This window comes from Felis catus, chromosome B1, assembly GCF_018350175.1.
Source record: "Felis catus isolate Fca126 chromosome B1, F.catus_Fca126_mat1.0, whole genome shotgun sequence".
In the NCBI taxonomy this organism is placed as follows: domain Eukaryota; kingdom Metazoa; phylum Chordata; class Mammalia; order Carnivora; family Felidae; genus Felis; species Felis catus.
In genome coordinates, this window is record NC_058371.1 from 171510501 (window position 1) to 171535929 (window position 25429).

General features: G+C 39.8%; 1 protein-coding gene across 4 annotated transcripts in view; it reads right to left on the reverse strand.

Moving 5' to 3' along the window:
- The window catches only part of RHOH (ras homolog family member H), a 45446-nt gene that overhangs the window by 12136 nt on the left and 7881 nt on the right, over positions 1-25429 (reverse strand). The window contains exon 1 of one of the 4 annotated variants that reach the window (XM_019829615.2): positions 24011-25164. The exons of 2 other annotated variants lie outside the window; for them this stretch is intronic. The gene's annotated coding sequence lies outside the window, so the exon portion shown is untranslated. Of the gene's footprint in view, positions 1-9514; positions 10859-24010; positions 25165-25429 lie in introns of those variants that run through there. One more of the 4 variants, XM_019829616.2, reaches the window with a different exon arrangement.

Here is a 25429-nt window from a genome sequence, read left to right on the forward strand (position 1 = left end):
TCTCTGTCCCTGAGAAGTAAGGGCAACTTCTGGAAAATACTCTACCCAAAGGATACTCTTGAAGTTACTTTGAGATTACCTGAAGTCTTAACTTTCTAAACAGCGTAATTACAGTCTCTGACTTGCTTTGGTCTTCCTTACCCCAATTCTGCAGAATTAGCTCTTTGCAAAAAAGCAAAAAAGTCATAATGAAAATTTGAAAGAAACTCAAGAGTGAAAATGTATTACCCACACAAAACCAGATCCCAAACCAAAGTGACTCTGAGAGTCAGGGAGACCGTCTGCCCTGGGAGTCTTTTTTGTCTGCAAAGGTGAGGGGGCAGGCAATGGGAAGTTTATGCTTTAAGATGTTATGTTCTCCCCTTGGACCTAAAGTAGCTCTCTTTCGGATGTTTACTTACTGTGAAAATATGAATTCTGCATGACATCTGGATAGACCTCCACCAAGCCCAAGACCTCCCAGCTCTAAAGCAGCATCTATGATGAAGAAAACCATCACACCCCAGGGTTTCCCCAGCACCCCCGTGCCGGCACCTCCACTACTGTAACTGAACACACATAGCCACGCCATGGGTGGTGACCAGCAGCTCTCTTTTTCTTTGCTGATCCAGTCAGACCGGAGATGGCCTCACTCTAACTTCTCTCCTCATTTTCTCTGGATCGTTTCTGTAGGCCGTTTTTTTGTTTTGTTTTGTTTTCTGAGTAGTACATACACGTTCTAGAACATTTCAAAATACTGAATAATCTAAAAGACCCAAAGGAAAAAAGGAAAAAAACCAACTGGCGACTAGAACCAAAAGCTACACGATATTAGCGTACCTTTTCCTGTTTCTTTTTTTTCAGTGCATCTTTTTTTTTTCTTCTGAAACTAATGCCATACTTTATATGGAGCTTAGTATCTTGCTTTTTAAATTTAATATCTACATCATAAATATTTCCTGTATCATTAAGATTCTCCAAACATATTTTAATGACTACATAATGTTTCATTATATGAATGTAGCATTGCTTATTTAATTAATTGCCTGTTGTTAGACGTTTAAACTGCTTCTGATTTTTACTGTAATAACACTGGGTGAACATTCTAAAAATAAATTTGTATAAATACACAATTATTTCTTTAGTATAAATAGATATGAGTGCAACTACTGAAACGAAAGAGAAAAAATCAGCCAATGAAACTCCATAAGCAGTGTATGAGAGTATTCATTTCATCACACTACCAACTGCCACTGGGCATAGCATTGGCTGATTTGATTTGTTCTCATTTGCATTTCATATATGGCCAGTGAAAATAAAAATTCGCTCATGTGTTTGTCGACCACTTCTACTTTTTCTTCTAGAAGTCGTCTGTTTTACCAACTTCTCTAGCAAGGTAGCCATTATTTCTTAACAATGTCTTAAAATCTCTTTAGATATTAATCCTTTTGATTAAGTAAGCTTGCAAACTTTTTAAAATATATTTTGTGCCCATGTATTCTGGGAATTCCCCTAAATTCCTGGCACTCCCCCATCATTGGGCAACCACTAAACAAAATGTAAAGTAACATATCCCCTGATGGATAAAGAAACTTAGCATGATTAGATGCTCAAAAGGTCATCTAGTTCAACCCACTCATTTCCCCCATGAGGAAGCCAAGGCCGAGAACAGTGGTTTAGCCCTTGGTGGCTGACTCGAGGCCCGGAAACTTGGATCAGCTGACTCAGCACTGTTTCAGTAAAATGTCTGCATTTTACAGCCCATACTTAATTTCCTTAACATTAAAAAAATTTTTTTAATGTTTATTTTTGAGAGACAGAGACACAGAGCACGAGGGGCAGAGAGAGAGACACACACACAGAATCTGAAACAGGCTCCAGGCTCTGAGCTGTTAGCACAGAGCCCAGTGTGGGACTTGAACCCAGGAACTGTGAAATCATGACCTGAGCGGAAGTCGGACGCTTAACGGACAGAGACACTCATGCACCCCAGTATTTTAAATGCAAAGTGCATATAGATGGCTTATAGATAGATATTCCAAATCAGTGGCTTTTTACTCAACATATAGCTCCCGGTTTTAATATAAACATCCTTTTTAAACAGATGTTCCCCTTCTCATTAACTTCCTTCGAGATAGATCATCTCTCTTTAGGGGCAACCACTAATTCTAATTCCCTAGAATTAGGATAAACCCTTAACTTACAAATTGCTAAAACTATAAAAGAAGTCAAGGTATTTTGTTCTGAGTAGTTAGCCAAGAGCATGGAATGAAGTGAAGATGATTTAGTTTCAGGTTCAACAGAAGAAATTGCTGATTTTTAATTGTTTGCAAAGAGGTGAGATTGCAGTCAGGGTCTCGGATTCTCATCCCCATTGCTGATTAGCAGTATCCTTAGGCAAATCGCATAACCAGAACAACAAAATATGGATGTTGATGCATAGTTCCCAGGATTTTTAAGGTGATTAAAAAGAATCTATCTCCCGTGCTTAGTGGGGTGTCTGACTCTTTGTAGAAAAGGATACCAATAAATACTCATGTGGTACTTAACAACAGCCAGACACTATTTGACATGCTTTATGAAAATTAGCCCATAGGGGCGCCTGGGTGGCGCAGTCGGTTGAGCGTCCGACTTCAGCCAGGTCACGATCTCGCGGTCCGTGAGTTCGAGCCCCGCGTCGGGCTCTGGGCTGATGGCTCAGAGCCTGGAGCCTGTTTCCTTTCCGATTCTGTGTCTCCCTCTCTCTCTGCCCCTCCCCCGTTCATGCTCTGTCTCTCTCTGTCCCAAAAATAAATAAATGTTGAAAAAAAAAAAAAGAAAAAAGAAAATTAGCCCATCAATCATGAAACAACACTATATGGTTAATACCTTTGTTCTCACATTTTACAGCTGGGGAAACCAAGGCACAGAGAAATAAAGTAATTTGCCCAAGATGACAAGCTAGTAAGGAGGGCTGCAGGCACTGGAACCTGGTGGTCTGGCCTCTGAGCCCACTCATAGTGCTGTGTACTTCCCCTCCCACTGCCTCTAATTTGGGGGAAGCCTACCTACCACTGCAATTTTGATGAAACAAAGCAATCTTCTGTGGTCTGAATGTTTGTGCCTCCCTATAATTCATATACTGAAACCTAAACCCCAAGGTGATGGTATTAGGAAGTAGAGACTTTGGAGGTGATAGGCCATGAGGTTGGGGCCCTCATGAATGGATTAATGCCCTTATAAAAGAGACCCCAGAGAGTTCCCTCACCCCTTCCACCATGTGAGGACACAGTGAGACGGTGCTCTCTATGAGCCAGGAAGCAGGACCTCACCAGACACCAAACCTGCTACCCCCAGGATCTTGGACTTCCAGGCCTCCAAAACTGCAAGAAATAAAATACTGCGGTATTTTGTCACAGCAGCCTAAACAGACTAAGACATAATCCTAAAAGAAAGGTAAAAGAGGAGGAGAAATAGCTGGCAAAACAGTTTTCAGCTGGTAAATGACTTCTTTCTTACTACAATCCTCATTTCTAACAACATTTGAAAGATTTCTCCCTTAAGCGGGCATTCTCACCATTGGGAGATGTGCCAAAGAGCGATACCTTTGTGGAGGAAGACCTGACAGGATCCAGTGCCTGCTCAAGCTATTGGTCATGTGAGGCTGATCCCTTTTTAACCTCTCTAGTCTATATGACAAAACTGGTGTTAGTAATAATGTGTAAGAGTTAGGAACAATCATTATTTTCTTGATCCATTCTTCAGCTTTAACACAAGTAACAATTCAAAGAAAAACCTATTTCAATGTTTAAATTATTCAAATGCAGTGAAGTGTTTCATGTAGGAAGTAAAACTTGCATTTATTTTTTTAATGTTTATTTACTTTTGAGAGAGAGAGAGAGTGAGCAGGAGAGGGGCAGAGAGAGAGAGAGAGAGAGAGAGAGAGAGAGAGACTCCCAAGCAGGCTCCATGCTGTCAGCACAGAGCCTGGTGCAGGGCTCAGTCCTACAAACCATGAGATCAGCACCGGAGCCGAAATCAAGAGTTGGACGTTCAACTTACTGAGCCACCCAGGTGCCCCTAAAACTTGCACTTCTTGATCAAAAATATTATACTTTGCAGTTTGTGCTCTGCCTCACTGCTTTAAAGTTAAACACAAAACTCCAAGAGGTCACATAGAATGACACAATTGAAGTAAGCCGAGTACTATTTCAGAGTCTCTGTAATCATTGTGCAATCATTCTTTATTCCTCATCTACTATGTAAACTCAGGATTACATAGTTCCATAAAAGTGAGAATCGCAATCTGCCTAATGGACTCCATACACACCCCTAAGGACTTACTCTGACTCTATCACTGCCAGCGCATCATGATAATTAAGTTCAGACCTACACTGGTTTTATTGCTGTTTTTAAATTCTCTACAGGTGATGATCTCCCTTATTACCTGCCCCTGGGGTAGAGCCCTTCCACCACCCTGCCTTTGGTATGCCCTGCCACTAGCTACCAAAATTTTAAACACATATACCTTTGAACCTGGCAATTCCAATTCTTTAAATACATTATCCTGTTGTACCTATACAAGTAGTCAAGACGTATGTGCAAGAACTTGTATTGATGCATTATTCATAACAGCAAGAAAAGAACTGGGAATAACTGAACAGTCAATCAAAAGGCAGTGGTTAAGTTAATTCTGCCATATCCATGCAGCACAATCCAATACAGCATTAAAAAGAATTAGGTCATCCTGTATGTATTGAGAAGGAGGTCTATGATATGTTCGTAACTGAAAAAAGCAAACAGTTGAAAAATTTGGTAAAGGGTCCCATTTATGCAGAAACGTAAATGTACAAGCTTGTTCTGGTGCCCCTAAATGCCCAGAATGCTCAGAAGGGCATTGGTCCAGGCAGCGACAAGGTATCTGTGCAGCAAGGAGCAAACCCCGGCTCGCCATGAATTCTCAGCTCCTGTTATACATGACCCTCTATAGACAAAGAGCAGCTATTCCTTAATTATCTAAGGGAGAAAAGGAACAAAGAGGAATAACCTAAGAACACAAGTTTGTATAGCTTTTCCAAAGTGTTTTAAATCCCCCTTTGTAATACAGATGCATGCACTTTTATATGAATTATATTGCAGACATAATATATAATAGCAGGATTAAATCTCTCCCTAGATGCTCAAGTTCTGATCAAGGACTTACAGACAATGGGAGAAACAAGCTTATAATGACCCTGAAACTGTCAGGATACTCCAGAGCAAAATTCTTTTTCACCTGTTCAATTCATCACTTATGCATATATAATGTTCTATTAACATTAAGTTCCAAATTCACAGAAGTCTGAAAAAAATGACAGGATATCTGCCTTTAATTGCCTTTAAACTGGCTACTTTTAAAGAGCCTACTGGGGCCAAAGATAATAAAGAAAATGTTAACATCGTTTAGGCCTAGAGGTTTTTTTAAAAAAACTTTTTTCTTACTTAGTTAATAACGTCTCTGACCCTTCCTTTTTTTTCTCTATAGAAGAAATGACTTCATGGAAAAAGGTAATGTGTTAGCCATGCAAAGGCAGAATGCTATGGCTGTGCTTCATCATAATAAGGTCCCATAAAACTGAGACCTTAGAGAATAAAATCCTACATTAGAGAGAAAAGAAGCAACATCCTGCATACAAACGACCTCATGCTCAGCTTCATCCCACAGAAAAATTAAAACTTAAGTGGACAAGCGCTATAATAAAGGTAAATTCAAAATGCCAAGAGAGACTGAGGACAAAGCACTTACATCCTCGAGGGTGGTGGGGATGGAGGGAATGGAGAGGAGTGACATTTGAAATGGTCTTGGAGGAGGCAAAGAAAATAGGATGGGAAGACCTGAACCACACAGAGGAAGTAGCTGGTGCCCAGTTATGCATGGGGGAAAGGTCTGTGCGTTTGGAGTGTAGACAGTTGACTTTTGTGGCTCAAACACAGGTGGGAGGTGAGGTGAGGAGGGACCCTGGGGCCAATTTACTCCACATTAAGTATAAAATAACCTCCATCCAGCCGTCTCTCTCTCATTACCTTTTTCCTTGTCACTATCACCATGTCCCCTAGCCATTTCTGTAATCTCTCCAGACTATGTAGCATCCCCCAAACTCTTCCTGCCTTCCCTGCCTCAATAACCTTAAGCATCCTGTTCTCATCTCCTAAAATATGATCTCTCCTGTTCTGACTTTTCCTGGTCAAGTTCTACCTGACCCAGAGCCCAGCTCAAATGCCACCTCTCCATAAAGGCTTCCAGAAACTCCCACTAAGCATTAGCTTTTCCCTTATTTGAGCTCACATATCATCTTTAAATGTGTTTACATTTTACTTTTTTGAACAGTTAATACATGCCTGTAGTAAAATTCAAAGAGTACAAAAGTGAAAAATATGTCTCCCTCCTATGCCTGCCCTCCATGGCCCTGGGCCATTTTCCCAGAGGCAACCAGTGTATTACGTTTCTCATGCATTTTTCCAAAACTATTAAATTACGACAGGTATTCACCTGCACACATGCATGAATGCATATGTGTAATTATTCTATAGACACGTTCTTTTTTTAATATGCAAACTACAGTCTACTATACTATACTCCCTGCTGCTCTTCTCACCCAATAATGTATCATGAAACTTTGTCCTTATCAGCAGGTTTTGAGTTGCCTGATTCTAAATACCTTTAGTAGAGGACTAAGCAGTTCTTCCTCAGCTATGGATCAATCTGAAGACATAAGTGTAGACTAAATATAAATGGAAAATCAGTGTGGGGATTTAGACTTTTTCTCACTGTGTTGTACGTAGAGGCTGCTTGCAGCAGACAGAGCCCTGGACTATGAGTCAGGCTCAAATCCTGGCTGTACCACTAACTGTGCGACCTTGCTCACACCAGCTAGCGTCTCCAGACTTCAGCTTCTTTCATCTGTAAAATTAGGCATTGGACATAAAATGGGCCTCACCAGTACTCATATTTCACGTTTTTATGAAAGCACTGATAACATATGGTGCTTGGAGAGCAGATGTTACCAGAGAAGAAGACAAAGGGGCAGATAGCTCAAAGTTCTTGCCATGATGATCTTTCCCTGTTCCCAGGATTTTCCTTTTATGTTGCTTTGCTCATCCTTCCTCCTCTACCCTCCAACCTTGACCCAGAGGCATGCGTGCTCATAAGGCCTCTCAGCATGGGCACATTGGCCAAGCTAAGCACAATGGGCCCCAATTATCTGATTTCAGGACCGTGTTCAGCAGCAACTATCTTGGATTTACACAAAATACAAACAGAATTTGAACCTCTTTTCCTGGAAATATGTCTCAGGAAAATTTAGAGTTCACTGGCCTAGTTTGTGACAGAGAGAACTTGCAAACACTGAGTGCCTTAGAGAGTTTTCAGAGACTGGAGAGAGCACCCAGACCATTTACAGACCTCAGCAGCAGAACAACTAGGTGTCCAGGGTGGCCAAAGGCCCAAAGGTGAGGGTCATTTGAGCCCCCCAAAACTCCCTCAGTTCTCTAAGTTATCCTCAGGGCTTTCCTGAACAAAACAAAAACAAAATGTCCCTCCCAAATGTCCATACCAAGGACAAAAAATCTCAAGCCTTATAAAAGCATTCCCTAGAACCTTAAAACAATCAAACACTGAGGACCAGATGTCCATGGAGGAGCAACTAGTACAAGTCCTAGAAGGGAGAGAGATGCTGGAAAATCATCTGCTCTTGGCAAGGGACTTGCAGCTCTTTCTAGATCATCCATGGTTCCTACCTGGAGTTCGATGTTTACCCTTTGTGACAACTCTCGTGTCTGTACACATCTATCATCGACGTCTTTGAAACCAAAAGGCATGATCCTAAATCTGTTTCTAGCAGCAGGGACTTTCATAAAACACACTGATTTCTTATTTCTGCTCATTTTTGCCCTCATTTGTCTCTACTTGTTAAATATATGACAACTTGTCACATAGAATAACTTATCAAAGGGGGAGGGGAAAGGCATACATTCTTATGATCGAGTTCCTTACTATTTTAGAAAAATACTTAATATGGAAAAAGGCATATGACAACATTGTTACGTTTTTTAAAAAGTTCAAAACACTATGTGCAGCATGACCTTGATTTTTCAATAAAAATAGAATGAAAAGTAATTAACTATATCAAGATGTTAACAATATTCTTATTGGTGCAATTATAGATTTTTTTCCCTTTCTTTGTGCTTATCTGTAGTTTCCAAATTTCCTTCACAAACATATATTGCTTCTGTCACAACAACAAGGAGGTGTAAAATTAGCTCATGATCCTTTGTAAAAGAAAATATAAATGTGCCCTGCAGTTCCTTCCTGGGTAGAAGTAGCATTTGCTAGTATCACTGGATAGTCACTTTTAAGAAAATGTGACACAAGATCAGGATCAACCTTGGATTAATGAAATGATCAAAATACAGAAAGTCAATTAGCCAAGAATTTTCTCTCTCGACAGTGCACATATGAGCACTGCCTAAGTACAATTCTCAAACATGCTTGTTTTCTGTTTCCATGGATGACCAACCATTTTCTTTCTGATTACTATCTCTTCATATAAATCCAGCTTCTTAGGAGATGATCCTCTAGTCACCTTCATGTACTAGGTTACCCTAGTCTTGTCTTAGTAGTACAAACCCACCTGAAATTAGTTTCAGGAGACAATAGTAAGACACCGAAAGGAACCACTCTGGAAATCATCATTCGCCATCCTTTTTAAATCCGTAATCCCAAAGTCAACTGAAATGCACCAGAAGGTAATCCCCTAACCTCATTTCCATCCTCCTCTAACCACCTCTTCTCTTGCACATTATGTGATATCTTGTAACACAAATAGTATGCAGACATCCATCAGAAAGCTTCCTTCTACTTTATCACCCTAGAAGTGCTTACCTGGTAAGAATACATTTGAAAACCTCCCAGTGAACTCTTCAGGGTTCCATATCCCATGAAGCTTTACTAGACTGTCCCAAGGGGTGTGTGTGTGTGTATGTGTGTGTGTGCGTAATCAGGAATCAAGGAGACTCACACTCGCTATTTTTCTAAAATATGATCCCAAGAAACTTCACTACCATAGAGTCAACCATCAGTGGATAAACCATGTACCCCTCCTTTTTGTATCACTGGGCATATAATGAGATGAGGGCTCCCCTTATCTATCACATGAAAAGTCTGTATCTCATCTTATCTCTTTAATGATATTCTCCTGCCTGAATTCCAGTGTCACTGTTACTCATGCACAGAACTGAGTATTCTGGATGCTTCATTTTGAAGGACTGTAGTTCAGAAGCATCTGATAAGATCCCCAGAGCACAACTTTCAATCTGGGAGACTGAAGACACAGCTCAGGGGAACCTTTCCCACAGGAAGATGGCAAAGGAAGTAGCTCCCCAATCTATAGCAGCAGCTGTCATCCCTGCTGATAAGAATCCCCTGCAAAAACATCAACCCTCAGGATTTCCAGCAAGCTGGCACAGGAAGCATCCAGCATGTTCTCTTCAAGGAACAGTCTTACCAGAAGGTACTTACCTACTTGGGGTGACATGACATCAGGGTGATGAGAAGTCCCCTCCCTACCGAAACATCTCTCCCACCATTGGAACAGCCCTTTCTTTAGAAGCTTGGTGCTTTGGTAAAATGTGAATATCCTTGAAAGGTAAAGCCCTTTTTTCCATTTCCACATTTATATGAGTGTGTTTCCAGTCTCATTGTCTCCTCAAAGCCAGTTTTGATTGGAAGAAGAGGAAGTTTTACAAGACACAAAAACTGCATATAAAGAAAGGTAAGACATTGGAAGATACATATTATTGGGCATAAATCCCATTTTCTGGGTCTTACCCATCCAAGTCTGGACACCTCCTAAATCAGAATAACACTGGTGGCTTACTAGTTTTCTATATTGTCGGTGGATGGGTAATCTGAAGGGTCATTGATCTGAATTCTCAATAATATCATTCATGTGTTCATTCCTCTAATATGTACTGCCCTCCAACTGTGTGCTGGGCACCATACTAGATGTTACACAGGGAACAACATGTGCTGAGGAATTCTAATCCATCCCAAAGTCAAGTGTCCAATGTATGGAAGAGGATCACCTGAAATAATAATACTGATCATGAGTGAGGTGTTAAGGAAACATTTGGTGTTTATTTGCTGTGTTTGTTATCCACCCACAACACTGTAACATACCATTAGCCCTGGGACGTATCATTATTCACAATTTGTAGAGAAAGCAATCAAGGTGCAGGGAGGTAAGGTCAGTGATCCCCATATTTGATCATCATCACAATTACCCTGAGAGGTTGTTTTAAATGTTTCTCTCGGACCTTCATGAGGATATTCTCATTCAGTAGGTCTGGGAAGAACCGGAGAAACTATTTTTAAAACCCTAGATGACTCAGAAGCACAGTCAGATTGGAGAAATGCTGTACCACAGCTAAACACAGCTTCTTCAGATTGCTAGCTTCTCATCTGACCTTCACAATCTAGGAAGCAAGGATTATTATGTTATTATCTCCAGTTACATACGAATCAGCTTCAACACACAAAACACAATCAACCCAAAAGACAAAATCCCTCTCCATTTTCTTTCTTTTTCATCTATTATAAACAAAGCAATAGAACTATCATAATTGGCCATCTTATAAACAATCATTTATGACATCCCTATTTACAAAACCTCTTTTGGTTTTTCCATCTACATAAGAGCAATATAACAACTTACTGTCAGCCTAATAGAATTACCCCAATACATCAACCAATGTGTTTCTTCATCAGTTCATTTGTGTGACTAAAAATAATGAATATTAAAGATACTTCAGGGGCGCCTGGGTGACTCGGTCGGTTAAGCGTCCGACTTCGGCTCAGGTCATGATCTCACGGTCCGGGAGTTTGAGCCCCGTGTCGAGCTCTGTGCTGACAGCTCAGAGCCTGGAGCCTGCTTCAGATTCTGTGTCTCCCTCTCTCTCTGCCTCTCCCCTGTTCATGCTCTGTCTCTCTCTGTCTCAAAAATAAATAAACGTTAAAAAAATTTAAAAAAAAAAAAGATACTTCAGAGACATAATACCTGTATAATGGATGAACTCTGTTTGCATACTGAATTATATAAACCAATTGTTAAAAGGTATTTTTAAGACAATCCGGGAAATATGATTATAAATTGGGTTTTAGAAAATTCCAAAGGATTACTACTAATTTTGTTAGGTGGGATAATGACAGCATTGTAGTGTAAGAAAATACTCTTGATTTTAGAGATGCATACCATAGGTGGGGAAAGTGACATGATGTCTGAGATTTACTTTAAACTACATCAGCAAAGAGGGGAAAGAGGATGAAACAAATATGGCAGTATCTTAACAATTGTTGAATTTGGGTGATTGGCATAGGGACTCTTAGATGTATTTAAATTTTTAAAATAAAATAGTATAACTTAAAAAAAAACCATTTTCATTCCCCTAATGTGCCATTCTTCCCTCCAAAAGGTAAAGTCTCAATGTCTATTAAAACATCTTCTCAGGGGCGCCTGGGTGGTTCAGTCAGTTGGATGCTTAACTCCAACAGACTGAGATCATGACCTCATAATTTAAGGGTTCAAGCCCCAAGTCAGGCTCTGTGCTGATAGTGTGGAACCTGCTTGGGATTCTTTCTCTCCCCCACCCCACCGCTGCCCCTCCCCTGCTTGCACATGCCTGCATACACATATGGGCTCTCTCTCAAAAATAAATAAACTTTAAAAAATAACATTTAAAAAAATCTTTTTTAAAAATTTATTTATTTTGAGAGAGAGAAAGTGTGAGCAGGGGAGAAGCAGAGAGAGAGGAAGAGAGGGAAAGAATCCCAAGAGAGGGGGAATCCCAAGAATCCCTCTGCCAGCACAGAGCCCGCTGGGCAGCTTGAACTCACAAACCGTGAGATCACGACCTGAACAGAAATCAAGAGTCGGTGGCCCAACCTACAGTTACCCAAGTGCCCCCCAAAATAACATTATTAAGAAAAAAATCTTGCTAATAAGCATAATTATGTATCAGATATCCCCTGCACATCCATTTTTTTCTCATTTGTTCTCTAAACAGGTATGGTTTTTATTTGGCTTAAGTGATGGGGTCATGGAGCTTCTAGCTCCTAAATAAGGCCTTTAGATTTTTCCCTTAAGAACGGATCCCAATGATGCTGGGTATACTTATGTTAAAACACAAATACAGTGGGTTTTAGAACAGGAGGAAATAGAATTGCCAACTGCTTGTTGGCTCTCATTTTTTTTTTTTAATGTTTATTTATTTTTGAGACAGGGAGAGAGAGCACATGAATGGGGGAGGGTCAGAGAGAGAGGGAGACACAGAATCTGAAACAGGCTCCAGGCTCTGAGCTGTCAACCCAGAGCCCGACGTGGGGCTTGAACTCACGGACCGCAAGATCATGACCTGAGCCGAAGTCGGACGCTTAACCGACTGAGCCACCCAGGCGCCCCTGGCTCTCATTTTATTTATTGATATTTATCGATTATTATTCAACCAAGTTTTATTTATTGTTTCCTGGATGCACAGCACTACACCAGACACTGTAGGAGTTTCCTTGATGTCTTGGAATTTAGCCTATCGTGGAGACAGGATTCAGGTGCTTGAGTCAGGCAACAAGACATCACGTACACCAAATTATTTAATTAGGCACACCCCAGAAAGACACAGACCAGAAACACAATAGGATTTAAATGCATGTGGGCTGGGGGCACTGTCAAGAACCAGGGTGGGGGGTGCCGAACTTAAATGAGGCTGTGAAGGGAAGGGTTTGAAAAAGTTGGAGAAGGAGGGAAAGGCCTTCCAAGCAAGTCGAACCCCCTCAGGACTCCCAGAGGAAGGGACTTCGAATAGAGTCTTGAGGGAAAAGGAGTTTGATGGCTAACAAGAGAGGGAACCACATGTGCAAAAACACAAATGAGTGAGGGGCCTTGGGTGGCTCAGTCAGTTAAGCATCCAACTTCGGTTCAGGTCATGATCTCGTGGTTTGTGGGCTCCAGCCCCGTGTCGGGCTCTGTGCTGACAGCTAAGAGCCTACAGCCTGCTTTGGATTCTGTGTCTCCCTCTCTCTCTGCCCCTCCCCCACTTGCACTCTGTGTGTTTCTCTCTCAAGAATGAATATACATTTAAAAAAAAATTTTTTTTTTTAAAACACAGATGAGTGAGACCAAAGATGTGTTTAGGGACCAAGCAGATCAATGTGCAGGCAAGTTGAGATAATAGTTGAGAAAGTGGCAGGAAATGAGAATGAGAAGGCGGACCCCATTCCTGTAAGGAATTAGAAGCTGCTGAAGGCTGCTGGGTGAGGAGATATGTTCAAATTAATGTTTGGGGGTAACTGGTCCAGCTGTAAAACATATGTTAGGTTTCATTCAATCTACAAAATACATGTATTGAGGGCCCGGTGTATTAATATACAAAGATAATAAGACAGTTCCTACTCTTAAGAAATTCACAGTTCAGGGGCGTCTGGGTGGCTCAGTTGGTTAAGTGCCCAATTCTTGATTTCAGCTCAGGTCATGGTCTCACAGTTCATCTGTTCGAGCCCCATGTTGGACCCTGTGCTGACAGTGCAGAGCCTGCTTGGGGTTTTCTCTCTTCTTCTCTGCCCCACACTCTCAAAATAAATATTTTTTTAAAAAAAGAATTCGCAGTTTAATTACAAGATGGTGTAAGTTGTTCATTAATTTAATTTATGACATTGTCTGTGGCAGGCATTGTTAGTTTTCTATTCAATATCTATGCCTTTCTTTTTCATTAGTAATAAAATCCAATTTTGTCTGTAAGACTATGTGCAAAGCCTCAGGAATGGATCATTTTTGGTCTAGGCCAGTATTTCTCAACCTTTTTTTCATGATCATTCCCCAGAGCATTTTTAGACATTTTTTTCCTAATCGCCTCACCCATGAAATTTTAATACCATGTATATGTCTGTTTATGTATTATATGTATATTGGTGTATATCTGTATATCTTTATACATAAAAAGAGTAAGAATTTTCTCTTCCTCTTCTTTCCACCAAAAAGTCTTATCTTCCACTTTAGGGATGATATCATTAGCACCACCCTATCCCACCCTTACCCTTTCCCCCACCCCCCAACCTGTCCCTCCTTCCCCATTATGATTCTAAGGCAATGATAACAATTCTATTTCCTGTTTCTCCACCTGCCTTGAAGTTGGGCTGGCCATGTAACCCAGCAATAACACAGAAGGGTACCTATTTGAGAGGTCTCTGAACTACTTTTTACTCTCTTAGAACAAGAGATAGCCACTGCCAAGTTAGCTTCCTTTCATCTCCACCCAGCCCTACACCTCTGGATGGATGACGAATACACAGGGCTCAAAGCGGCAGCAAGGATCTGCATCCATGATGGAAGAGAAGAGAACTGCAGAGACAGTGACACTGAGCCACTGAGCCATTGAGCCCGTGACAGAGAGAGAGACATCTAGACTTCTTGTTATATGGGAGAAATTAATCAGGATTGTTTTTAAGTCACTGTTAGTCAGGTATTGTATAACTTGCAGCTGAAATCATTACTAAGGACAATAGCTGTCCTCACAAGACCATGACTTATTGTTAAACCAAAGCCACAGACAATCACAGACAAAAACAAATGAAAAATGTAATTAAGAATATTACACAAATCAAACACAAAACCTGGCTCATGTTTAAAAGGAAAATTCTCGGGGCGCCTGGGTGGCGCAGTCGGTTAAGCGTCCGACTTCAGCCAGGTCACGATCTCGCGGTCCGTGAGTTCGAGCCCCGCGTCAGGCTCTGGGCTGATGGCTCAGAGCCTGGAGCCTGTTTCCGATTCTGTGTCTCCCTCTCTCTCTGCCCCTCCCCCATTCATGCTCTGTCTCTCTCTGTCCCAAAAATAAATAAACGTTGAAAAAAAAAATTAAAAAAAAAATAAATAAAATAAAAGGAAAATTCTCTCTTTGCTAAATTAATCAACTTTGAAATAATGTAAAAATATTTCAAGTAGTATTTGGCATTTAAAACAAATAAACTTTTATTAGATATATTATTGTGTAGAAAATGGCCATGGAAGGCAACAAGGTAATTTTCTTATACCAGAATGAATACATCTATGATTTGCCTAGTAAGGTATGCCTTTCAAGATATTTAAAAGTCAATTATTTCTAAATATTTAGATGCATTAGGAAAATGTGCTTCTTAAAGGATACCTTTGGGAATCTTCTCACATAAAAATTTTTAAATAGTCATCTGTATTCATCAATTAAATGTTTTATACTTTGCTTAAATTATTCTAGCTAAAGTTCATTCTCTTATTTTAAAACATAAACCACTCACAAACCCATTTAATAACTCCAACATCTCTCTTTAAAAGTGATTTTCTATAGCTTATCAAGTTTCAAGATATAAGAGACTTGAGATCCCTCTAAGTCTAAAGATCCTCTAAATCTTAAAAGATAAAATGTAATTATAGGTTTAGGGCTCTCAAAGCATTGAGTTGCCTTCAAAATGTCAAAATAATTTTCATATCAAAATCATTTTACTAGTTTCATTATTAATATAACACCACAAATTCACTTTATTTTAATAAGGAATTTGGGCCTTTTATTATAAAAATAATACGTACTAATTATAGAAACTACAAGAAAAATGAAAAACATTTTAAAATTATATGTAATCTTACCATACACTAGATGACAATTTTTAACATATTTTCACATTCTGAATTCATGTATAAAAACTATATATAGGCCTTTTTAAACAAAAATATATGCTATATCCTCTAATTTTTTACTTGTCATTATTCTTCAAAAAATATTTTAGGGGTGCCTGGGTACACAGTCAATTAAGTGTCCAACTCTTGATTTTGGCTCAGGTAATGATCTCACAGTTTGTGGGATCAAGCCCTTCATCAGGCTTTGCAGTGACAGCAGAGATCCTGCTTGGGATTATCTCTCTCCTTCTCTTTCTATCCCTCCCTCACCCACATCCATACTCTCTTTCTCAAAATAAATAAACTTTAAAAAAATTTTAATAAATATTTAATAGGCTTACATATAATTCATTTCTGTTGGACATTTAAATTGATTTTTAGGTTCCTCTATTGTAAAAAAAAAACTTTGCATTGAAAAGCTTTTATTTTATAATAAAATACTTATTGTTTTCTTAGGGATAATTCTTAGAAGGGGTAAAAGGCTATAGACATTTTGAAGCTATTCATTCCTACTGCCCAGTTACTTGCCATTTTTCTGAAAAAAGACCTTTCTATAGCCGTCTAAAATAACTCAAAATAATAATTTAGAACAGAGCCTACTAAATGGTGAGAAGAAAGGATCATTCTACTCTTTTCCCCGACCAGCTGGTGATATTGTTTATAAATTGTATTTTGGCCAATATTTTATAGGAAAAGAGAAAACTTGATAATAATTTAGAAGTTCCTGATCGAACTCAAAAAGAGTTTGTAAAGGCAACTAAATTTGTTTTTGTTATTTATCCTGCATTTTACCTTAGTAATTTATTTGTTAAACATCAAGTATTTAAGAATTGTTAAACATTCTCAAAACCGGCAAAAGGAAGAAAAGTAATCACAGTTAGCAGATAAAATAATGAGTTACGTACCTGTTGAGAAATAAAACCAGTCATGACCAAATATATAAAGGAAGGAGCACTAACATTTAAATTCCAAGTAGCATGAATAAATGTAGGAAAAAATTTAAAATATGATCGTTTCAGCACTCCAAAGAAAGGACTAGCTAACCAGGGAAGCTTTAAAATAATATAACTTCAAAAAAATTAAAATAAAATAACTTCGTAAGTTTGGCTGGTCACAGTTCAAAAACAAAATTTAGCATAAACTAAAGCTGAAAGTGCTGGTGATTTTTTTCTTATGAATACAATTGCACAATCTAGTTTCTAAACTGAAAACCACAGGAGCCTAGCCCCTGTTGGAAGAGAAACTTTTATTTTTCCTTCCATATATATGTGTGTTGGGTCTTTCCTGGATGACATACATGTCAAACGGGTAGCCCTTGGGGAAATCCAAAACTACTGGTTTGGGTTTTGAACTTTTGATCCAAGTTTTACATAGAACTCCCCTGCCGTCTTGCAAAAACTATCCATGTGTTCTTATGGCTCTAAAATTTAATAGAATCGCTTCTCGGCCTTTTGGCTAAGATCATGTGTAAAATTTAATAGAAACATTGCCACAATTCACATTTAGAAATTGCCTTTCCTGAGACAGAGAGGATGGAAACAAAGAAAAGACAGCTATAGGACTCAGCAAAGATACCCTAGTTACTTGCCCTTCATTAATTCAAATGATCCATTTAAGCATCAGCTGTATTCTTATTACACTAGGTATACAATGTTTACACTAGGTAAATGCTTCCTATACACTAGGAAGCGATGTTCACTTTTGAGCTTCTTTCTACATATTGTGCACATTTTGGAGGGAAAGCACTAGCATGATGGCATTTTTAAAATGTAAAAACTGGGGCGCCTGGGTGGCGCAGTCGGTTAAGCGTCCGACTTCAGCCAGGTCACGATCTCACGGTCCGTGAGTTTGAGCCCAGCATCGGGCTCTGGGCTGATGGCTCAGAGCCTGGAGCCTGTTTCCGATTCTGTGTCTCCCTCTCTCTCTGCCCCTCCCCCGTTCATGCTCTGTCTCTCTCTGTCCCAAAAATAAAATAAAAACGTTAAAAAATAAATAAATAAAATAAAATGTAAAAACTAAACTAAATGCTTACAAGTAAAGTACATACACATATATTTAAAGTAAAAGTTATATGCCACATTTGCTATAATGAACATTATTACCATTATATTTTTTAAAACCCACATTACTACAGATACTTCTCTGATATTACCAGACATTCTGTGTGTAGGGATAGAGTGACAATATTATTCTAGAAGATGTAGGAAATTGTGGTACCGTCAACATGTAAGATTTTTCTGCCTTTTCCCCTCCTATTTCCTGTATGTACATCCAACACCCTCTTCTACTCCCTTATCACAAGCAGAGGAAGAGGGAGAGACTACTGATATAAATTTCGGCAAGTTGCTGACCAAAGATATTGGAGCTTAAAGAAAAATCAGGTTTTATCCGAAATAAGTATGCCAAAGGGGATTTCTAAATCCTTTAAAGGTTTTTGTAGTTGATGGCAATGGTTTTACATCATTTAAATTTGAATTCAAATATATGGCTTTCTTTTTCCTTGTTACAAGGAACAATCACAGACATTCTTATACTTCTCGATCATGGTTGAGATCATTTTCAGTTGGAACAAAGACAGAAAAAAATTTCTGTGGCAGCTGAGAAGAAGGTTCACATTCGGATTTATGTGTTCAGGAGGGCTTAAGGAGACGACAGCTGGAATACCAATGGGGAAAGCAAGGGAAGAGTAGGGGTCCTGCTGCAAAGAATGGGTCCTCTGAAAGAAAGCAAAAGCATCAAGGAAGACATGTGTGCCAGTCAGTTCCCTGCATCAGCAACTAGGTTGCTAGGCATGCGGACATAGCAGGAGAGCAGTCTCCAGGAGACAGGAGAGGTAGAGCATTTGCTATAAGCCTTTGGCATACGTGACTATTTCTGTTTTGAGGGCTGTAACTGAGTATTCCATGATGCAGTATTATTATTAAAATGCATTAAATGTACTAAGGTACAGTAAATTGACTACATTGAATTGAAATTGGCAGGAGACCCAGTCATGGGTGTACAATACTTAAACTGGTTGTAGACGTTGAATTGCACTAATTACTTGAATATATTTGTCATAGATTTTCTTTTTCTACCTGGAAAAAGATGAATAATCCTTACACTATGCTAGACCAAGAGAAGTCTGACTCTATTTCACAATTAATCTAGCCAATTGCACATACTTTTCCTCTGGACGGTTGAAGATGGTGTGCGTTTTCGCTCCCCGTCCTGTATCTGCCCACTCTACGAACATGACACAATAACATGGTCTTATCGCTTTCAGCAGAATTGGCTAATTTAAACAGTTGGGTTTCGGGTAAATCTCCAGACCCTGCCTGAGCCTCTATCACAGTCCAAGCGGACAAGAGATTAACAAAGGCACGACCTTTCCTCCGAAAACACCCAGTTCCCCAAATTGCAAGTGAGGTACCCACTAACAAAAGACAGCCAACTGGGCTTCTGTGGTTTAAGGCTGTACAGGAAAAGGACTTATCTCCAAAGTCATCAGGGCCCAGATGTTCAGCTTCAGATAGGAAAACCTACATTTTACACTCGGAACCAAGCATATTACACACTCGCTACTGTCTTTCGCCCCAAAAAACAGCCTGACTGGGCATCCAGTATTCACTGAGGGGCATCAGTTGGCCCCACACCAGTAACCATACTCTGGAGTTGGCCATATCAGTATTTACAACCGGCCTGCATTTCTTGTACCGTGAAAGGAAACACATGACTATAAACAAGTATTAAAGTAGAATTTTGAGAGACTGCTTTCCCAAATGGGAACTAACTCTGGCTTCACTTAAGAGAATGCAGCATTAAGGACTTAGAACAGGAGTCATATATACTCTCCAGCCGCACACGTTTACTCAAGCTGAGGATTCAGTACTATAAAACTACACGCATCTCTGCCATCTTGCCCTCATTTTATCGATCAACTGGAGAGTCAGCATTTCTCTTTGGCAGCTAAATCCAGCATCAGCAATAATCAGAACTTTCTCAACCTCTGCAGGGCCTCCTCTACTGTACTGACAACCTCAGAGGCAAGAGTTCTTAATATGAGGACTCTGGACTACTAGGAGGCCATGCGTGGGTTTTAGAGGGCCCCCAAATCCTCTAAAATTATATGGCAAATGTACATGTTCCTGTATTTCTGTGCTTTTTCTCAAGAAGGCTTTTGGTTCTCAACAGATGCTCAAAGCAATTTGTGAGCAAAAAAATGATTAGGAAACACTGCTCTGAAGTGTAAGCCAATCGGTCCATGAAAAAACCCTGTTAAGGGGGGAATAGGATAGTTGGCAGGTGCACCCTTACACATCCAATAGACCCTGAGTTGTGCCTCTAGTGCTAAGAAGAGTTGTGATTTATTCTTGGTTTATCCTGCTATGTCCCAAGAGACTAGTGACCCTGGTGATAGGGAATGTGAAACATTTTAAAAAAATTTTTTTTTCAACGTTTATTTATTTTTCAGACAGAGAGAGACAGAGCACGAACGGGGGAGGGGCAGAGAGAGAGGGAGACACAGAATCGGAAACAGACTCCAGGCTCTGAGCCATCAGCCCAGAGCCCGACGCGGGGCTCAAACTCACGGACCGCGAGATCATGACCTGGCTGAAGTCGGACGCTTAACCGACTGCGCCACCCAGGCGCCCCGGGAATGTGAAACATTTTTAAAGTAAAAGAATCACCTTCAGTATAAAGAGGGGGCACCTGTCTCACTCAATAGGTTAAGCGTCTGACATTGGCTCAGGTCATGACCTTGCTGTTCTGGAGTTCGAGTCCCGGGTCGGGCTCTGTGCTGACAGCTTAGAGCCTGTAGCCTATTTCAGATTCTGTGTCTCGCTCTGTCTGCCCCTCTCCAACTCACTCTCTCTCTCTCTCTCTCTCTCTCTCTTTCAAAAATGAATAAGCATTTAAAAAAAATTTTAAGTTGGAAGAACTCAAGATATTAAAGGCTATTTGAGAGCTTCCTACAATCACTAAAGTCCTTCTAAAGCCAGGTGAAACAGATAATCTCAGTACCATAGCTCCTGTCCCTGTAATATCATTTACTTTTAATATGTTTATTTTGTGATATGTTGTTGTTAATGGCACATGTCTAAGTGTTATTACTATTTTGAGTGATAAAGTCCTATATATAGAGTACTACATTGCATCAAAAATCAGACTTTCTTTCTTTCTGTAATGTAATGTTATCATACACTGGGGCCCAAAATATTTTCTGGACACAGCCCCACTTATTCTACTCACATTTATTCTTAGTTACCACCTTCCAGTGGTCTGAAATCGAATGTTTGTGGGTCCTAGACTCTCCCTATGACCATTCCTCTCTGTACCACCTGCTTGTAGTTCTCTTGTTCACAGCTGCTTCCAGTTGGTCCAAATGCCTGACAAAAGTCGTTTCACAGTGGAAGGGAATTCGGTGGTACAAACTGTATTTCTGTAAGGAGTAGCATAAGTACACCTCCTGTTTTTAGTTTGTTTCTACAGATTCAGTAAATAACTTGTCTCTTCTGGGCTTTCTCTGTTGTCATACCCCTTTATGTCATAAGCCCTTAGATCCTAAGCCTCAAGGTAATAGCCTCACCGCCCCCGCAACACACACACACACACACACACACACACACACACACACATTGGTATACATTCCCTCGGCCAATCCAAACTATTACCTTTAATCTGGCAGTGTTGTTCAAAGTATGATCTGCAAAGCATTTGTGTCAGAAGCTTTATGGCATGGTAAGACTTGTTAAAAATGCATATTCCTGCCAACCCCAGACCAACTGAATCAGAATCCATGGAGGTGGAACCTAGGAAGTTGCATTTGTTAACATGACCTCCACATCCATCCAAGTGATCCTTAAATGAACTACAATTTGAGAACCCACGATTTAGAGAATCATTTCCTCTCTGACTGGAGTGCTCTTGTTTTCAGATCTAAACAGAACTGTTTTCACATCCATCATGTTCATCTCTGAAATCAGTATCTCCCTGTCTTTTCCTAAGAAATGCCCTCTCCTCTCTCTCTGGCCTTTGCCAGTTGGGTTTTTTTCCTCTGGGTTATTTGTCAGCTTCTGCAGTCTATGTTAGCAAGTCTTTAGTACCCATCCAGTCATTCCTTCCTCCTTCATGAGCTGCCCCAAAGAAACACCCTTAGGGGCGCCTGGGTGGCTCAGTCTGTTAAGCATCTGACTTCAGCTCAGGTCATGATCTCATGGTTCGTGGGTTCAAGTCCTGTGCTGGGCTCTGTGCTGACAGCTCAGAGGCTGGAGCCTGCTTTGGATTCTGTGTCTCCCTCTCTCTCTGCCCCTTCCCTACTTGCATGCTCTCTCTCTCTCTCTCTCTCTCCCTCTCAAAAATAAATAAACATTAAAAAAAAATTAAATAAAAAAAAAGAAAGCCCTTTAGCATCTACCACTCCATACTGCCTCATCCAAACTCCCTTTACAATACCCTGCCCAGAGAATCATAGTACACATCTGCATGTCAAAGCCAAACCTCATCTGGTCCACACAACTGCTCAATCTTCCGGTTAAATGTTAAAACTACTTAAGATCACTTATTTACAGGCTTTCTCCACATTTTTCAAATGCACACACACCACTACTCCAATAAACAAAATAAAAACAAAATTCTATCATTTCACCATCTAACACACCAAATGCTTGCACTTTTACACTCACATTTAATCTTCATTCGTAACAAAATCAGAATGTAAATGAGATTTTTCATCCTGTTTTTTTTAGTCCTGTTTTTCTAATTTAACACTATACCAAATATATTTTCATGTAACTACCATAGGTATTACCTTTAATGACTACAAAGTATTCCATGGGGTTAACGCTACCAGAACCATTATTGCTTAGTTAGGTTATTTTCCGATTCTGCTGTTATAAATGGTAATACAGTGAATGTGTTCCTGCATGTTATTTTTTCCTTCTTTGAATTATTTATTTAGAATAAATTCCCAGGGATAGAATTAAGAGATCAAAGTGTATGCGCGTTTTAATGGCTCTTGACACATTGCCAAGTTGCCATATTTGTATTTTACACAGTTCCTTGATGGCATGCTGATAAAATGTTTAACAGCCTCTCCTCAAAAAAAAAAAAAAGTATGGGGAGCCTGATTTATGGTGTTCGCCAATTTTCATGGTGTAAATATTCCTACCATGGCCAGTTTCAAGCTACGAATTTGAATGCAGAGTTGGAAAGAGATCCTCAGTGGCACACTATTATTGAAATAAGTTCAAGGACATAAATAATAGTAAAATGTAGTAAATAAAAAGGAAGTAATGAGTTTTGAGTATTTATTGCCTTTATTTTTAACATAACTTGTTTAACTGTGAGTTATAGAATTTAATTTTTCCTGGTGTCTGTGTTCAACAACTGGCTTGCAAAATTTCTGGAAATATTACAGGCAGCTCTTGCAAACAAATGCAGGCAGGCTCCCGCACACAGCTACAAATACCTCACTTGATATTTTGTAAGCGCACGGCTTTTTCTTTTCATTGAAGCCATTGAAAATTCACCCTATTCCCATCTGTTGTCACAAACAATAACCATGCTTTTAGGTTAGCAAGTTATGCAAATATATGATGAATAAAGCATAATGCAAAAAAAAAAATAGAGCAGGAGGTCTATCTGAGTCAATTAATTCCACCCACCCTCCCCCAATTGGGACAATACTCTCTTTGTGGACTCATTTACTAGTGTTTTTTCACGGGGTCACCTATAGCAACTACTCAATTATTTATTAACTCAAACAATGACTGAGTAGATGACTATACTCAGTTCTCATGGCAAATGTGATGAGAACCATACTGCATGTTACTTAACCACTCTCTTCCTTGGTTTTCTTTTCTACGAAATGGGGAAGAGGTCATTGCTGACTACAGTTTTACAAGAAACTAAATGTAGAGATAAGAAGACTCCAATTTATGCTCTAAGAAGCAATTGAGTGTTCTGTAATACTTTGAAAATTTCTTCCAAACGTAATTCATTAGTGTTGTCTTACTGGAAAAGAGAAATGGAAGAATGATTTGGCACTTTCTCCCTTGAAAGCAAATTCCTTTCTTTGGCCTTTCCCTGAGTAATAATGAACAGCCTCCATGTGTATTTAACACTATAGAATTTTGAAAGTGGCACCCTACCACTTGAGCGTTAAAAATGTAAATATGGTTGATGAAAACTCTAAACATGCTCACACCTTTAACTCTGTCAACCCATCCCCAGGAATTCTCCTAAGAAATAAATTCAAAACAACATAAATTACTTGTGTCGAGATTAATCACAACAGTGGGAGGATCATTTTGCACCATTTCAGCACTTACGTAACTTACCATCTTGGTGCCTGGTGCCCTAGTAGAAGAGTTCTGGATTAATGACTCTCAGATGCTCACCTATAGAGCAACTGCCTCCAGGCCACCTGGGGGAAAGGGTTTGTATTGATTATCACACAGATTCCTGGACTAAATCTCAGGGCTTCTATGTGATACCTGGGAAGTGCTAGTTTTTTAAAAACTCCCCAAGTGGTTTTGATGTCCAGCCAGCTTTAGGAACTATAATTCCAGGCCAGAACCAAACAAATCACATTATCTCTGAACAACTGTCCACATCCAGGGAACAGTACATCTTCTTAAGCAAAATACCAAGAGGTTGCTTGGGACTTCAAGGAGCTGTTTGAGTCAAATGATTTAAAAGCCATGTAGGAGGAGCCTTTGTTTCTGGCACGAACCTGCCTCTATTCACCCTTTCCATCTCAGATGCCCTCTTTTGCACTCCCCATCCCAGCACCCACCACTGTCATGCTCCCCTTTCGCACCCTATCTTGACTTGGGCCCACCCCTTTGCATACACAAAACCCCAAATCTTCCTCCCTTTTGTTATTAGTGGGGCTCTAGAAGGGAAACAATATTACTATTTGACCAAGGTAATCTGCACATATAATTGAGAAATCCCTTGCATAATGAACATATTGGCCATATTTGCATTTTTAAAAGGGGGCTTACTAACCTCCCCCCCCCAAAAAAAAACTCTCTAGTTTGGAGAGTGGAATGAGCAAGCAAGACGTTTTTCAATCTTAGCTTTCCCCCAGACCCAAGAATCTAGAATCCAGATAAGTACTTTGGGTACTCCTTGTCAAAATGGTCACAACTTTTGAATAGAAATGGTTTTTGGCTATGTCTTGCTAGCACTAAAATTAGAATACAATAAAATTAAAAATAATTTAATTTAAGCTGGCCAAGGAAGGAGAGTCACTCTCTGCCTCTAATGCCAAACACCTCTAAAATTCCACCCAAAGCATTCAGGAAGCAACATCAGCCACAGATGCCCACAAATAACACAGCAGTCACTCAGATAGTTGTCCTATAAGTCTGACAATCAGATATGGAACGGCTTAAAAGATCAGTTTCTGGGGCGCCTGGGTGGCTCAGTCGGTTGAGCATCCGACCTAGGCTCAGGTTCATGATCTCACGGTCTGCGGGTTCAAGCCCCGCATCAGGACCTGTGCTGACAGCTCAGAGCCTGGAGTCTGCTTTGGATTCTGTGTCTCCCTCTCTCTCTGCCCCTCCCCAGTGCTCACACTCTGTCTCTCTCTGTCTCTCAAAAATAAATGAAAACATCAAAAAAAAATTTTTTTAAATCAGTTTCAAATCTTCTTTTCCTTTTTTCATATATATTATTGCTATAAAACAGACTATCCCATGCCTATTCCATACTTGGTGCTCAAAAGATATTAATTTCCAGCCTTCACCCAT